Consider the following 16,659-nt stretch of genomic DNA (forward strand, 5'->3'; position numbering starts at 1 on the left):
TAAGATCAGGAATAGACCTTCTGTTCAGCAATAGCACTTCTACTGCACACCGATTCTGCAGCACATGCCCCACCGTGGATTCTTCTCAGCTCCACCACGAGTGCAGTCAGAAGAAAGCAGAATAATGACTTGCAGCAGAGAAAAAAACTGCCGTTTTTGCACATCACAGAAAAGTGAATAAAGTTTAATCTGATTCTAGACCTGCTGTAATTGTTTGTTATTTTACCGATCTACAGGACATCCTGACACACACCCACTTGCGCTACTGAGAAAACATACAAATGCTTTATTCATTACTCTCAACCATCAGTTATTAAAAACATCACTTTTTTTTTTTTTTACATCTGTGCAAATTAGATTCCACCATGTTCACTATCACAGAAGGACTAGTAAAGTGTCCTGGTGAACTAGAGCATTCACTCCTCAGTCAAACCCAAGAGGCCCCAAACCAACATGGAAGGGAGCGGATTGACTAACACACGACTCGGGCGACGTAGGAAAAGAAACAACAAGTGCAAAATGCATTGACGTTTGCATGGCAGGTTTGATTTTTCTCCACTTGAAATACTGAAGCACTGAACGTCGTCTTTGCCGGCATTACAGAAGCAGAGTGTCACAGCGACAGAGCTCGATCATTACGATGGTGACGGCAACAAGAAGCTCGAGAAGCTCCAGCAGGTGTGAAGGACAATCTGATTGGCATGTTCAGTGTCCTCACAGCATCACTCTACAGGGAGCCCAACACTGACTAACGTCTGGCTGTTGAGACGAATCTTCAGGGCTGCAAGGCCTCTTATTGGAAGGCTACAGTATTGTCCAATCATTAGCCAGGAGAAGTTAGAAGACGTAGATTTTATCTCTCTGAATGGTGTCCAGGTCATCGTCCATTGTTAGGAGCACCTGTTTGGAGTAAGGACAAATGAACAGGAAATAAGACCTCGTATTCCTCTAAAGAGGGTTAGGAAATAAAACATTGCATCTCCATCATCGGTTTCCCTCTAAAGAGGAGTCACCAACTGCATGAAGGTTCAATCACACCTGGTATTAAAAATACATTTTGGTGATTAGTGTGTTCACCAAATACAGCTGTAAGCAGGGCCACAAAAACCACCTCCAACATGTGTTCTGTGAATGCCTGATTGACTAGATCTAAAACGTTATCACTGTGAGCCTGCTTGAGTAGATCTGCACCACTCTTGGGTAAAGGAGATGCCTGTGGTTCGAACATTATTAGAAGACCATACCATAAACTCTGCAATCTAGGACTGTCCCCCTCACTGTGCTCATGCATCAAAGACTTTCTCACTAACAGACCACAAGTGGTGAGAATAGGGGACCACACATCATCCCAAATCATTTTAAACACTGGTACACCGCAGGGCTGTGTGCTCAGTCCTAACCTCTTCACACTTTTTACTTTTATGATTGCAGCCCCATCCACGCCTTCAACACATTTGTGAAATATGCTGATGATACAGTAGTGATAGACTGCATCTCTAACAACAATGAAACTCAGTACAGAGAGGAGATTCAGCACCTGGCACGGTGGTGCTCAGACAACAACCTAGCTCTGAACACCACCAAAACTAAAGAGATCATCAGAGACTACCGCACAGTTAAAAGAACTGCACATGCCCCTCTACTCATAGATGGAGATGAAGTGGAATGTGTGCACAGCATCAAATACCTCAGACTCCACATCACAGCTGATCTCACCTAAATACCTCACACCTCATATAGAAGGCCCATCAAAGACTTTTCTTTCTGAGGAAACTAAAGCTGTCTGAACTCCGCTCACAACTACTTGTGAATTTTTACACAAGCACAATTGAGAGTGTACTTTGTCTCTGCATGACTGTATGGTATTCCAGCTGTACAGTATAAGACAGAAAGGACCTGACCCAGGTGGTCAGAACAGCGCAGAGGATCATAGGGAGTCCACTCACAGATCTAGACTCTGTGTATGCTGGCCGCCTTCATAACAAAGCCAGCAACATTATTAAAGATCCCACCCAGCCAGGACACCATCAATTTGTTCCTCATTTCTCATTTGCAACTTTGCTCCACAAAACATGTATTGCTGCTATTAATATTTTATTTATAATACTTTAATATTATATACATAATATAAATACAGTATATGTTATACTATGCCATATAATCATAACAGTCATATCATCACACCATAACTGCCTCACTTATACCATGTCGCTGCTATAAAATCAGAATTAGTATTTGTCTCGACCGACTCGTGGAATGTTTTATGTATATATGTTGTCTTGCACTGTTTTTATTCTTTTTATGTGACTAAGAGGTACCACTCAGAATTTCGTTGTATCATGTACAATGAAAATAAATCTCTCTACTACTACTACTACTACTACCAAATGGGCTTTATTACAGAATTTCATTACTGCAGTGTCTGGGCTTTTTTTTTGTTCGTTTATTTGTCCATTTTTGTTTGTTTTAGAATACTTTTAATATTTTGTTTTTATTAGGGGTGGGCATAGATTAATTTTTTTAATTTGGATTAATCTCACTGAAATCCTGAAATTAATCTAGATTAAAATGGCTCATTCAGAATATGCGTGCTACCCAAGTAATGACTAAAAGTCAGTCTTTGAGATACGGTTTCTTAATACAGAGGGCGCATTAGACCAGGGGCTCATCTTCTGTTTCCAAAATGCATCAATGACTGCCTGAGAAAACTGTTCTACTTTGATACTTGAAGAAAACAAAACATGCTCAAAAAATGTACTCGTGTTCAACGGTTTATTCAGTTAAACATGAAAATAGTACTGTAAGCCTACATACTTTAAGAAGGCATATTCAGTCAAACATGAATTTGTAAGCCTACATACAGTACATTAAAAGGGGTTGATAACATGTTTATTCAGCTAAACATGGGATTTGAAATGTAAGCCAACATTTAGTACATTTAACCTGTTTTCGGCGACGGCGACTCTTCCCCTGGGCTGCATCGATGCTTGACCCAGCGTCAGCAGCATTAGCAAACGGGTGCTTTGTGTTTAAATGGTACTTCAGACTGGTAGAACTCCTACAATGAACTAATTCCGCGTTGCATAAGGTGCAAACAACTTTAGTCTTGTCAATGTCTCCATTAGGAAGCTTCTTAAAAATGAATTTTCCATGAAGCAAACCTGGCGGCTTCGTGGCTGCATCCATGTAAACACACGTACGATTCGTTGTGTGGTAATTCACAGGTTTGAAAACTCGTTCTCGCTCCCTACTGTGCAATTTGGTTAGGAATAACTCAAGCTAAACTATCAAGGTGAAAGTCATCAGTTTGCTTACCTATTTTGACCCAGCTCCCAACCCAACTTTAAAAATAGATTAATGGTGATATTTTTTTATATCGCCCGATAAGAGTATCACATTATCGAACGCCGTTAACGGCCGATAACGGCCCACCACTTCCACTTCCTCGTTTGGTGTAAGGATGTTACCATATTTCCGGTTGGTATGCGGAAGTGCCGATGTTATGGCCGAGTCTATGGCTGTGTTCGAAATAGTCTACTACATACTACTGGCATACTGATCGAGCCCCAAATCAGTATGTCGTATGCAGTATGTGACCAAAATGAAAATTTCCAGTACGCGAAACATACCCGGATGACTTACTACTTCCGCAAAATATTCCAGTACGCGAACAGAGCTATCTTCGTGGTGTACTGCATCCCATCATGCAACGCTACGTTCACGTGACCCCGTAGTGTGCTTTGCTTTTGTCGCATACTGGAAACTGTACTGCATACTACTACGAGGACCAGTATGCAGTATCCAGTATATACCGAGTCCAGTATGCAGTATCCAGTACATACTACTGGCATACTGATCGAGCCCCAAATCAGTATGTCGTATGCAGTATGTGACCAAAATGAAATTATCCAGTACGCGAAACATACCCGGATGACCTACTACTTCCGCAAAATATTCCAGTACACGAACAGAGCTATCTTCGTGGTGTACTGCATCCCATCATGCAACGCTATGTTCACGTGACCCCGTAGTGTGCTTTGCTTTTGTCGCATACTGGAGACTGTACTGCATATTACTACGAGGACCAGTATGCAGTATCCAGTATATACTGAGTCCAGTATGCAGTATCCAGTATGTAGTAATCTATTTCGAACACAGCCAACGAAATTCGCAAGGTGCCTCTTGGAGTTACCGAAGATTACCGTCAACGATGTGCGTCGTATTGTCAGAGCATCAAGTACAACGCCACAGAGTAAACTTGAAAAGGGTTTCAAGTTCTACGTTTCATCCTACCTCTGCAATTTTGAAGGTAAGTCGCTGACGCTAGTTAGCTAGCTAGCCTGAGGTGGCAGTCTAATGAAGTGATGTTGTTTTTAGTAACGAACCAACCTGTCCTAGTACTAGAAATGCCTTTTTAAAACATGTTTGTATTTCTGATGGAAGTATCAGGCAAAAGTAAAGCTAACGAGATAACAGTGAGGGCTCACTGCTACAGATCTATGAAGAAAACAGATATGCCACACCAGCTGAGTGTAGGACTGGTTAAAATGACACGAGTTCTGTTCAGTGTCACGTTCAAAGTTCTGTTGAACAAGTTCAAAAGTTAGTTCAACACAAGTTCAATCTTTTATCCTTGCTCTTACTTCACGTAAGCTGTGATAACCATAGGCATTGGTTTTCAAAGCTTACAATGGTAGCCAAATGCAGAGTAGCTGTGTGGGAATCATTAGCAGTCTATTTTGCCTATAGTAAACAAATGGGAGTTTATTTTACAGTTCGAGCTATTGTTATCTACCTCTATGACTCAAAAGCAGAATATAGTCCACCTCAGCTATTTTTCAAACTGCATTTTCTAAAATCTGTCAATCTGTCTTTCAAATCTTTCATCTTAACTTCTTTATTAACATGTGGCTTCAACACTTACACCTATTAACATATTCTGATAACACTCTTCAAGAAGCAGTTGAAGTAAAACCTGCACTGTTCTGTTGTTGGTGGTGGAAACAACAAAATAATATAAATATTAGGGATGCACCGAAATGAAAATTCTTAGCCGAAACCGAAAACCGAAAATGAGAAAACCAAGGCCGAAAACCGAAACACCGAAATACATTATGCCAATTATTAGTAACATTGGATTTATGGCTAACCTCACAAAAATCAAAGCATTGCAATTCAAAGAATAAATCAACTACAAAATTTGATTTGAAAATATGTATTTAGCACTGACATTACAGTAATGCATATTATAAAATAAAATTAGTGGTGGGCCGTTAACGGCGATAACGCTGACAATGGCCGACCACTAATTAAATTTAACTCGCTTCCAGACCATTTTTATCTGAGAGGATAAATATATGTATTTTATACGAGTTCAATTTAATTATAACTGATTGACCTGAAAGATAAATATAAATTCTCTCATAAAAACGTGACGTGAGTTGCAACAACATTAAACAGCTCAGGTAAACACGCTTCTGAGAAATGTCATCTGCTCGGCAAAACATAACGGGGCTCAATGTTCTCTATTAGCCTACGAAATCCCACATCCTCTACGACAGAGAACGGCTGATCGTCTAAGGCAACGAGTACCATAATTTTTGGTGTAATGTCCTTTGCCTTGGCGCCATCACTGGAAAACTTTTTTGCTAGCTTTATCCAAATAAACACGTGCAGGCGATTTTTGCTTGCGTCATCACAACACATTGTTTCGGCCGTGTTGTTTCGGTGATGAAAGTATTTCGGCCGAAAACGGACAATGCAAATTTAAGCCATTTCGGCCTAAAATTTTCGGTGGCCGAATTTTTGGTGCATCCCTAATAAATATAAGTAGGCCTGTTTCACTCCTATGTGTAAGCATTTCATCTGGAGTGAAAATGAAGTTTAAATCTAAAATATATTTAGTTTATAGTTGCTCCGTGAACTAGTAGATTGAACCATGCACAACACTGTAGAATAGAAAGACAGTATAGCCAAACGTTACATGAGACAATAGACAAGTGACATTCACCACTAACAACATGATGGGACAGATATTGCGCCTATTGACATTGCTGAAGTCTTCTTTTCAAGATATTAAATTTTGCCTCTTGTGTATTTCAGATGACATTACGTGATTCAATGCCAGTTGTGCTCATTAACAGCAACTGCTCTTTTTTCTGCTGGTTGCGGAATCTGCAACCACTTGGTTGCATTGCTTTTCCAGACTGCTCATTATTCTGAATCTGGCATGTCTGTCGTCCCTCCTGTCCTTTCATGCACACAGACAGAACAGAAGTGGCATAAACCACGAACAATGGTTTGTCTTATTTCATTATTTAATGTTAGTTAATGTATCACAGTCACTTTACTAACACCATCTTTTAAATTAATAGGGGGTGAAGCCTGGACCCGTGGATGCCATGGTTGTCCTAAAGCCAAAACCAGGTGCTACTACAGCCAGTGGAGTTAGGTTTGCAGTACCAAATTGAATAGGCAGATTACAGTGTGTGGTAAAAAAAAATGCTTTTGATAATCTGATAAGACCCTGTTCTCTTCAAAATTTAATTTAGCCTCGTTGTACTTCAGATGACATGTGAAGAAAACCGCTCCAAACAGAACTTGCTGCTGAGAATTAAGTCTTCGATTTGTTTTCGGAGCCTTGATATCTCCTCGCGTAGCTCTTCATTTTCACTGAGGGAGAGATCAAGCACAGCAGGCTCATTACTGACGCAGTAGTCATGTTCATGACACGGTAAGGGGTCATCATCATCATGGTCAGTCTGCATCTCTGTTAGATCAGTGTTGGGTGGACGCTCTGTTCTTTCCCATACTCCAGGTCGTGGAGTTGGAATAGTATAGTTATTCCATTGAAATAGCACAGGAAAAGCTCCAGGTCGCAGTCGTCGTCCAGCAGGAGTGGGAGGTTCGAGTAGATCAGCAGTGATAAAATGTCGCGAACACACTCAGGGAAGTACTCGTGACGATAAAATGATCTCTCCTGATCTTAACCACCCATTGTTTCTGCAGTTCTGAGTCCTTTGGAAAGGTGTGGAAGCTCAGGTAGGAATTACACCTGTCGATGCTGTGCAGAATGGCACACAGCAGTGGTGGTTGGACCTGCTGTCTGTACATTGTTGAAACGTTTCTTTTTTTTTGTTTACCTGTCATGTTTAGGACACGTAAACGGACAGGAGATGAAGGAAACTTCCAAGTAAATAACACGGTAAATATGTTTGTTACAAGACTGGTGAGGTGAATAGCTAGCACAGTGTACGCTTTCAATGGCTACCGGATGTCAACAACCATCCTAACCTTTTAGCGGAAATTACGTCACTTAACAGCGTGCACATAGGCCATTCAGCAATACCAGTTTCAAATGACAGTAAAATTGACCAATCATATCTTCCCTCTTAGTGGGCGGGCTTAACTGTATGATAATTTCCGCCCGCTGTGGCGACGCTAGCTGTCGTTAGCGTACCACCGCTAGCTAGTTTCGATTCATTCCTTTGATGTCCTCACTGTGCTGTGCTGCAATTTTGCATTTTTCACAGATGCTGGCAAACCTGATGACCTTGTGGACGATGTAGCCAGCAAAATGGAAGAGAATGCATTTCTCGTTCTTTGTGAGATCAGGTGCAGCTCTGTTGACCGCCATTAGCTGTTCCACTCTGACTGATGGTATGACATTTTGCTCCACCGTGTCCAAGAAGTCTGCCAAAAAGCTACTGTTGTCTTCCAGGTAGCTCCCAGACCTGATGGCTGTGAGGAACTGTCCCACAGATATGATTCTCAGTGCATGATTGAATTCCACTGGAGTTGGGACACCTGGCACAGTAGCCAAAAACCTAGGCGTCATACTCGACTCCGACCTATCATTTGATAAATACATAGATAATACTACTAGGATAGCATTTCTACATCTCCGCAACATTGCCAAATTAAGAAATGCATTATCACAGGATGATGCCGAAAAATTGGTGCACGCCTTTGTTAGCTCTAGATTAGACTACTGCAATTCACTACTGTCGGGATGTTCAAATAGGAATCTAAATAAACTTCAAATAGTTCAAAATGCCGCAGCCAGAGTTCTGACCAGAACTAGAAAATTTCAGCATATTAGACCAGTCCTATCAGCCCTGCATTGGCTCCCAGTTAAATTTCGTATTGATTTTAAAATTCTATTATTAACATATAAAGCACTACACGGGCTTGCTCCTGAATACCTCCAGGAACTTATTTCCTACTATGAACCCCCACGTCAACTAAGATCACAGGGTGCTGGTCTTTTATTAGTTCCACAAATTAATAAGGTAACAGCAGGGGGAAGAGCCTTTTCTTATAAGGCCCCCCAGCTTTGGAACAACCTTCCAAAATGCGTACGGGGGACTGACACAGTCACAATCTTTTAAGTCTAGGTTGAAAATCCACCTATTTGGTTTAGCGTTTGATAATTAACATCCCCCCCCCCTTAGATAAAGGTACAGATCCAGGGGTTCATAGACGAAGGGTTTTATGGTTGACTGGGGTGCTGGTGCTGTCGTCCTGTCACTGCTCGTGGTCACTCAAGTTCGTTGACCGTGCAGTGGATGGATGCCATTGTCTTAGAATGCCCCCAAGCCTATGTTACCTTCTGGTTCTGCCTTTTTAGCTAGGCTGTAATAGTTTAACTTAATGCCGGAGTTGCTGCCACACTCCAGAAATGTGTTTAATTTCATCTGTCCTGTATATGTCCTCATACAGAGCTAATTTTCCCTGTTTTATTTTCTCCACATGGCTGCCCGCCTGCTCGAGGAAAAATGAGATGAGGAGAGACAAGCGATTTATCCAGTGCCTGCCACCTACTACCTGACCAGATAAGCCTACACCATGATGGACAATACTACATCTTTTCCTTTTCTTTATTTCTTTCTGTCCCCATAGGGGATTCAATGGAGCCTGCAACCAGATAGCACCCTCAACCTGCACCCGAGTCTGTCTGGAGTCTTTGATTTTTTTTGTTCACTATTCTGTATTTTAATAAATCACGCATTAAGCTTTCCAACAGTGTGTTTATTGTGAAAAGTGCAAATGCAGTGTTTGATGATTACCTCACATATTTTTTTTTTTTGCTATTGTAATCTTTAGTGAGGGTAAGATTGCTCCTGCTGAGTTGAGCCAACCATTTTTTACTCCTCTCAGTATCAGTGGGGAAACCATACATTTTTGCTCCTTTCTCGGATCCATTGGAGCATCCCCATGCAGCACAGCAAACCATGGTGGACACCAGGGGCGGACTGGCATACATTGCTACCGGGGATTTCCCCGGTGGGCCGATGGGTTAGTGGGCCGGTGGGCCGCCGGTGGTCTAACTCAGCCCGTGGAGGAGCCACTGCCGCGCACTGCGGCCCCGGTCCATAGTCACGCTGCTGTTTAACGGTGTTAATACCTCCCCCGCTCCAGTCAGACTAACCTGCTCAGCGCGGCCGCGGACTGAGCCTGTAAACACATGAACGAGTTGGACCGGGCCGCGGACTGGGCCAGCTGATGCGGGCTGACGGTATGCAGCGGAGATCAGAAAAAAAAACAACTTGTCCCAGAAAATCCGGGCCGGACTACGAAAACATACAGCAGTTTAAATTGTAGATAACATGTTATTTTAAATGTACTGCTGTCGCCTCTGCAACGTCTAAGGCACCATGTACAAAATGACCTTAACACGGTTAACACTGACGCAAGTGGCGGTCTTAAAGGTTCCAGAGCACTACGCATTGTTTTTTTTAAAGCTATTGAAATTCTTAGATTAAAACTAACCACCACAAATAGGTAAGAGGAAGAAATACCCACGTTAGAGTTGTAGGTTGTTCTTTAGGATGCACTTTGTGTAAAACAACTTGTTTGGTGGTCTTATGATGGACTATTTAAAAGCCACTATGTGGCTTTGTAATCATATTATTGCTGGAATTAATATTTAATATTGTCCATATGACAATAAACGCAGTCATATACACTACATGCCATGCATAGATTCATATACAGTATACACACACACACACACACACACATATATATATATACATATATATATATATCTATATATATATATACCTGTTGTCTGTTCCATTTGCACAAGAGCAGTTGAAATTGATTGACAATCAGTGTTGCTTCCTATCTGAACACGAAGTGTGGATGACTTGGAGTTATATTGTGTTGTTTAAGTGTTCCCTTTATTTTTTATATATAGTGGGCCAGTCTGTCAGGAACTCCCGGGCCAATTTTCCTCCCCAGTCCGCCCCTGGTGGACACTACACTAACAACATGGAGGAAAGGACACAGAAAAACTGCTTGACATGATATTCATATTTGAGATTATTAGAGATTTATTTCATGGATTCATTGCTGTAAATAAGTGTGTATTAATAAGACAAGCTATATATAATTTATCAATGTATTTTAATGTCATATACTGTCTGGATGTAAATGTAATGTGTTTTAGGTACTTCCAGGAAGTTCAATTTGAGCGCATAAACACAGAGACAGAACTGCGATTTGAGGATTATTGTGACATTATAGCGAGCAAATTTAGGCTAATGTGAGAGCACATTGCTGTTTAATGCTTTGATTGTTTTATAATTGTTATATATTACGTTCATTTATATATTTTGAGGGACAAGAAGGGGTGAGAAATTCAGATCAGATTAAATTTCATTATTCACTAAATTTCATGTTCACTAACATTAACATATCTTTAAATCATGGTGATTTCTGTAATCCCATGGTATTGGGGACCTAAGTAATCTAAATGACTAATGTACATTTTCTGACTATCAGATACGACAGAAGGAAATTGTTTGACTTCATTGTGCAGAAAAATGTGCTTTAAAAGGGTACATTAAAACACATTACATTTACATCCAGACAGTATATGACATATTAAAATACATTGATAAATTATATATAGCTTGTCTTTTTAATACACACTTATTTACAGCAATGACTTCATCAATAAATCTCTAATAATCTCAAATATGAATATCATGTCAAGCAGTTTTTCTGTGTCCTTTCCTCCATGTTGTTAGTGTAGTGTCCACCATGGTTTGCTGTGCTGCATGGGGATGCTCCAATGGATCCGAGAAAGGAGCAAAAATGTATGGTTTCCCCACTGATACTGAGAGGAGAAAAAAATGGTTGGCTCAACTCAGCAGGAGCAATCTTACCCTCACTAAAGATTACAATAGCAAAAAAAAAAATATGTGAGGTAATCATCAAACACTGCATTTGCACTTATTGCAAAAAAAAAGCTTATTGCATGATTTATTAAAATACAGAACAGTGAACAAAAAAAATCAAAGACTCCAGACAGACTCGGGTGCAGGTTGAGGGTGCTATCTGGTTGCAGGCTCCATTGAATCCCCTATGGTTCTTTGGCTTAAAGAGAGAGAGGAGAAAAAGACAGGAGAAAATGATTATTATGAGTATTGATGTGATATGAATTTGAACTTGTTGCACACCCTTGGTTGTTTTTTATATATGTAATGAGTGTATACGTATCCAGTAAGTGTTCTCTAATACTGTGTATTCACCCACTATGGGATATGTATATGGGTAGACAAAACTGAGTTGTCATGTGTGAGGAGTAAACTCACATCACTCTGCAGGCACATTTTGAGGCAGAGCAGTTCATCAGAACCAAACAGGGCAAGACTAGGCTGAGAGCAGATGCTGTTCCCACCATTTTTTTGCATCGCCCCGCACTCAGAAAGAGGAAGCCCCCTGCACTACGATGCACCACTGGACCTGTAAAGACAGGGCCCACAGCTGCTGATCACAGCTATAGTGTTAGAGGTGACACAGGTATAATAAGTATGAACTCCTAATAATTATATTATTTCTTTAAGTGATAGAATATTTAATACGTAATCAGACTAAATAGTATATATCTTTTATATCCAGCAGTTTCAAAAACTGAGGAAATAAGGGATGAGGATACAGAGAGAAGGGAAAGTGAGATTGAACAAAGAGAGAACATGGCTAGTGAGGAGAGACAGGGAGAGCTAATACAACCCAGTGAGCCAGCAGCCAGTCAGCATAACCATCAGCCAGAAGCCAGCCAACCAGAGTTATTGAAAAAATTAAAGAGACAAGAAAGAATCATCAGGAAAACAAAGGCAGCACTACAAAAAATAAGGAAGGAAAATGCCACTCTCAAGAAGACACTGAAAGTTAGGGACACAAGATTTAAGAAAACGTTTTCAAAAGATCAAATGAAAGCATTAGGCAGACTAACCACAAAAGGGATGAAATGGAGCAATGAGACAATTAAGAAGGCGTTGAAAATTGGCTTTACTGCTGGTGGGACAGGTTACAAGACCCTGCAGGAACTGCAAATTTCCCTGCAAGGAATAAGAACCCTACAGAGAAGGATGCAATGCGTTAGATTTGAGCCTGGAGTGCTGACAGAGGTGTTTGATTTCCTTAAACTGAAGGTAGATGGGTTGACAGAGATTGAACGGGAATGTGTGTTGACCTTGGATGAAATGGCAATCACACCAAGTGTGGAGTTGCATATGCTTACCGGCAAACTCTATGGTGATGTGACTTTGCCAGGTCACACAGGAGTAGCAACACATGCTTGTGTATTTATGCTGGCTGGAAGCACAACACGGTGGAAGCAAGTAGTGGCATATACTTTCACTGGCAATACTACCAACGGAGCACAGTACAGGCCAATAATTATTGAATTAATACAAAGGGCAGCATCCATAGGGCTACATGTGCTCAACGTCACCACTGACATGGGTAGCCCTAAGCAGGCTATGTGGAGATCCTTTGGGGTCAACCTCAATAAAACATCTGTGCCACATCCATAAACACCAGACAGACAACTTTATTTCATGCCTGATGTCCCACATATGGTAAAGAGCTTAAAAAGTGCCCTTGTCCGTGGACATGTGTTCAACATTCCTGAGGACATTGTAAACAAAGAGAACCTCCTCTCTAATGAGGTTTCAGTGGTCCTATTAAAGACCTAGTGGCCTTTCAGGAAGGGATGGCATTAAAAATAGCTCCCCATCCGTCAGCTGCAGCCATCGAGCCAAGTCACTTTGACAAGATGAAGGTTGGTCCTGCTCTAAATGTATTCAGTAAGGCAACAAGTGCTGGGCTGAAATACATGGTGCAGCAAGAAAAACGCCCTCTGTCCTACACAACTACAGCGTGGCTACTGGAGCAAGTTGATGATTGGTTCGATCTAATGTCATCTCGTCATCCATTTACGGCCCTGAGCAGACTGAAGATGGAGGAGTAGCAAAAGGCCATCACCTTCCTTCAGGACATTGTCCATCTGTTCCGTGGGATGAAGATTGGTCAGAAGGGACACTGGAAGCCTGTTCAGACTGGGGTGATAATGGCAACAAGGGGCAGTCAGGGCCTGACGGTTAGGGAACTGGTCTTGTGACCGGAGGGTCGTGGGTTCGATTCCCAGACCTGAGGCCATGACTGAGGTGCCCTTGAGCAAGGCACCTAACCTCAACTGCTCCCCGGGCACCGGGCTAGGGCTGCCCACCTCTCTGGGCACGTGTGATCCACAGCCCCCTAGTAATCACTAGTGTGTGTGTGTGTGTGTTCTGACTGCACAGATGGGTTAAAAGCGGAGGACAAATTTCGATTGGGGTGTAAAAATCACAATTGGCAAAATATGGCACATTTCATTTCAACAACATCAATTTTAGCCATACAAGAGGAGTTGCTGACTAGAGCACACAGGTTTGTGTTAACATTAAGATTCACACAAGACTGCCTTGAAAATACCTTCAGCTGTGTGAGGTCTAAAAATCCTGTCCCAACTCCAGTGGAATTCCATCATGCACTGAGGATCATATCTGTGGGACAGTTCCTCACAGCCATCAGGTCTGGCAGCTACCTGGAAGACAACAGTAGCTTTTTGGCAGACTTCTTGGACACGGTGGAGCAAAATGTCATACAATCAGTCAGAGTGGAACAGCTAATGGCGGTCAACACAGCTGCACCTGACCTCACAAAGAGCGAGAAATGCATTCTCTTCCATCTTGCTGGCTACATCGTCCACAAGGTCATCAGGTTTGCCAGCATCTGTGAAAAATGCAAAATTGCAGCACAGCACAGTGATGACAGTCCTGCTGGAGAAAACAGCATCTTATTGAACTTAAAAAGAGTTCAAGGCAGGTGCTCTTTGTCATCCTTCCCAAGACGCATATGATTTCATTCAGCAAATTGAGGAACTATTTAGGACCAAGACTGGTTCCTCCCTCATGGAACTCCCCAATGCAGTGAGTGTCTTGGAGAAACAAGCTCAGGCACTTTGCAGTAAGCTTCCAGCTTGCTGTGGAGTACAAGACAAAATCATGAAAAGATTCATACGGCTAAGGTTGAGAATTGAGGCAGCAACAATACCAAATGACAGAAAGAAGAAACAGTTAAAAGATGGTCATTTTGGAAGCAAGAGCCAATCCAGAAAGTTGAAAAACAACTCCAGTAGCCAAGCTTCAAAATCCGGTAACCCCTAAACAGCTCCAAATGTGCCATCAAGCCCATTAGTCACTCCAACAGCAACATTTGGACTAATCATTGCTCCTACAAGTGCTCCAGCCCCCCAGCCAACATCACTACTCCTACACTCCTACAGCCAACATACGGCAGTGTAATAAACATGGATTTCTTATTGCTATTTGAAACTTACCTTGTTGTGTTTTCAATCTCATTGTGCTGCCCTCACTCTGAGTTATCTAATTTCACCAGCTAGACAGCGAGTTAACGACGCTTCAAATAATCAAGCTTTGTTTCTTTGTGTTGATTTATTTGTAGAATGGCCTCTAACCATTGCCCTCTTTAGGCCGTCGTAAAACTAAGAAATAAAATGTACAAGCATAGCATTAGCTAACATCGCAAACTGTCGTGTTACATGTTAACTATACACCACACAATAACAAATCCAGATCAACTCAAATGCACATATTTTTTTACACAAACAAAAATAAAATCACAATTTTGTCATATTATGATACTTACGGACAAATCTCGTCCAAGGCTACAATGTGTACAAGTTCAACATTAATTCGACACACGAACGGCTCGACATTGCGTACGGTCATCTTGAATGATTTCTTTTTTACAAAGTTAATGAAACAGTAATGCCACTCATCCACAAGAGGGAGCTCTGAAATAGCGTACAAAAAACTGCTGCTCAACACAACTTACAAGAGGCAAAACACTCATCATGGTCAGCACCCAATTATCCCACAGCAGGCCACTAATATACACTAACAAGATAAATTAAATACAACATAAATAATACAATAATAGAATACAAGTCTAGTACGGTTACATATGATTACATATATCATACTGTACTATAACATTTTAGTATGTTGTATTACTCTTTAGTCTTGTAAGATTCATTGATCAAAACTGCCACCCTAGTTTCAACTTACCTTGTGTTTTCAATCTCTCTTGATGACCTTCCCTCTCCCTTTGCCATCAGTCTGCTGAGCATAATACAGATAATAGTCAACAGAGTAACAATACCTACAAACACTTGATCTATAAATTACACTGTTGTGTACTATTTAGAAGTCTTAAATATGCATTCTAATCAATATCAGCAGTGATGCATCACAAGAATGGCTCTCCTCCTTATCGTGCGTTAGCTTAACGTTAGCTGGTACTCCAAAATGGATATCCTCATTTCACCTCCTCGACCCAACACACTCTACAATCACACTCAAATGTTGTATTTAACCAATACTTAGCTACCCCGCAAAAACATCGCGTTTAGGTGAAACGGCATTAAGAGAGGAATTTACAATTAATAGGCTGTCGGTCGTTAATGTGAAATCTCGCTAACCGTATTCGCGTTGCCTTAGCATAGATTTAGTTCCCTAAATCTGCTTATTAAGAGGTGGATAATTCACTAAAATGTTTAAATGCACTTGTTAATTTGATTCTGATGTCCTTATAATACACAATCTGATTTTTTTACGCGTACTAACTTGTAAAAGTGTATCACAGATGGTCCACTGCTCCAGTTTGACTGCGCTGCTCGTATTTGCTGCTAACTTCCGGGAATTATTGACAGGCTCCACGATCCGCCATTGCAGTAAAAAAACTGCTCCGTTGGAGTGAACGGAGTTGACGCGACTCTCTCTCTATACTATAGGGCTCTGGTTTCGATTAATTCCTTTGATGTCCTCGTGCGCGTTGTTTACATATTCCGCTTCCGAGGAACACGGAGCTGTGAACCTTATTTTGTTGGAACCTTATTTTTCTTAAGAAGTTATCTAGTACATATATTACTGTTTATTGCGTGTCTAAAGCTGTACTGTCGTCTCAGTTTTTTTTCTTTATTGTAGTTAATTAGGAGAGGAAACACTTTTTTTTCGGGGGGATGGGAGTGCGCCCAGGTTTAATGGTCACGGTTCGCTACTGATATACGGTCTCTGGTATGAACCCTTTGGGTACAAGCCAGGCTGCATCAGGTTATTGTAGCAGCCTGGCTGATTTGGTGTTTTAGTTAAAAAAATAGGAAATTGTCATATCACGTGCTACTCAACTTTGGAATGTTTGGTTGGGAAGGTGGAATGTTTGGATTCAGTTTCGATGCTGAAAAGCTGAGAAATTGTCGCATGACATTTGGCTCTGAGAATTATCAACCCTACAATCTGAGAA

General features: G+C 41.2%; 2 long non-coding RNA genes across 11 annotated transcripts; one reads left to right on the forward strand and one right to left on the reverse strand.

Annotated features, from left to right (window-relative positions):
• Positions 1-263: 263 nt before the first annotated feature.
• LOC143477204 (uncharacterized) lies at positions 264-16,494 on the reverse strand. 8 transcript variants are annotated; one of them, XR_013121503.1, is made up of 6 exons: positions 15,984-16,489; positions 13,991-15,479; positions 13,768-13,879; positions 12,245-12,368; positions 11,604-11,754; positions 11,256-11,385 (listed from the first exon to the last, which is right to left on the reverse strand). It is a non-coding gene; the product is annotated as an uncharacterized LOC143477204 (long non-coding RNA). The 8 variants fall into 8 exon arrangements; XR_013121505.1 differs by lacking the exon at positions 12,245-12,368 and having other exon boundaries at positions 13,991-15,151; positions 15,426-15,479; positions 15,984-16,487; XR_013121502.1 differs by lacking the exon at positions 12,245-12,368 and having other exon boundaries at positions 13,991-14,839; positions 15,004-15,479; positions 15,984-16,487.
• On the forward strand, positions 4,026-10,745 carry LOC143477208 (uncharacterized). Of its 3 annotated transcripts, XR_013121517.1 has the most exons (8): positions 4,026-4,309; positions 6,103-6,298; positions 6,375-6,426; positions 6,568-6,733; positions 7,009-7,041; positions 7,156-7,204; positions 7,533-7,720; positions 10,464-10,745. It is a non-coding gene; the product is annotated as an uncharacterized LOC143477208 (long non-coding RNA). The 3 variants fall into 3 exon arrangements; XR_013121518.1 differs by lacking the exon at positions 10,464-10,745 and having other exon boundaries at positions 6,818-7,041; positions 7,533-8,952; XR_013121516.1 differs by lacking the exon at positions 10,464-10,745 and having other exon boundaries at positions 7,533-8,952.
• Positions 16,495-16,659: the final 165 nt, after the last annotated feature.

This window comes from Brachyhypopomus gauderio, chromosome 16 (genome assembly GCF_052324685.1).
Source record: "Brachyhypopomus gauderio isolate BG-103 chromosome 16, BGAUD_0.2, whole genome shotgun sequence".
NCBI lineage: Eukaryota > Metazoa > Chordata > Actinopteri > Gymnotiformes > Hypopomidae > Brachyhypopomus > Brachyhypopomus gauderio.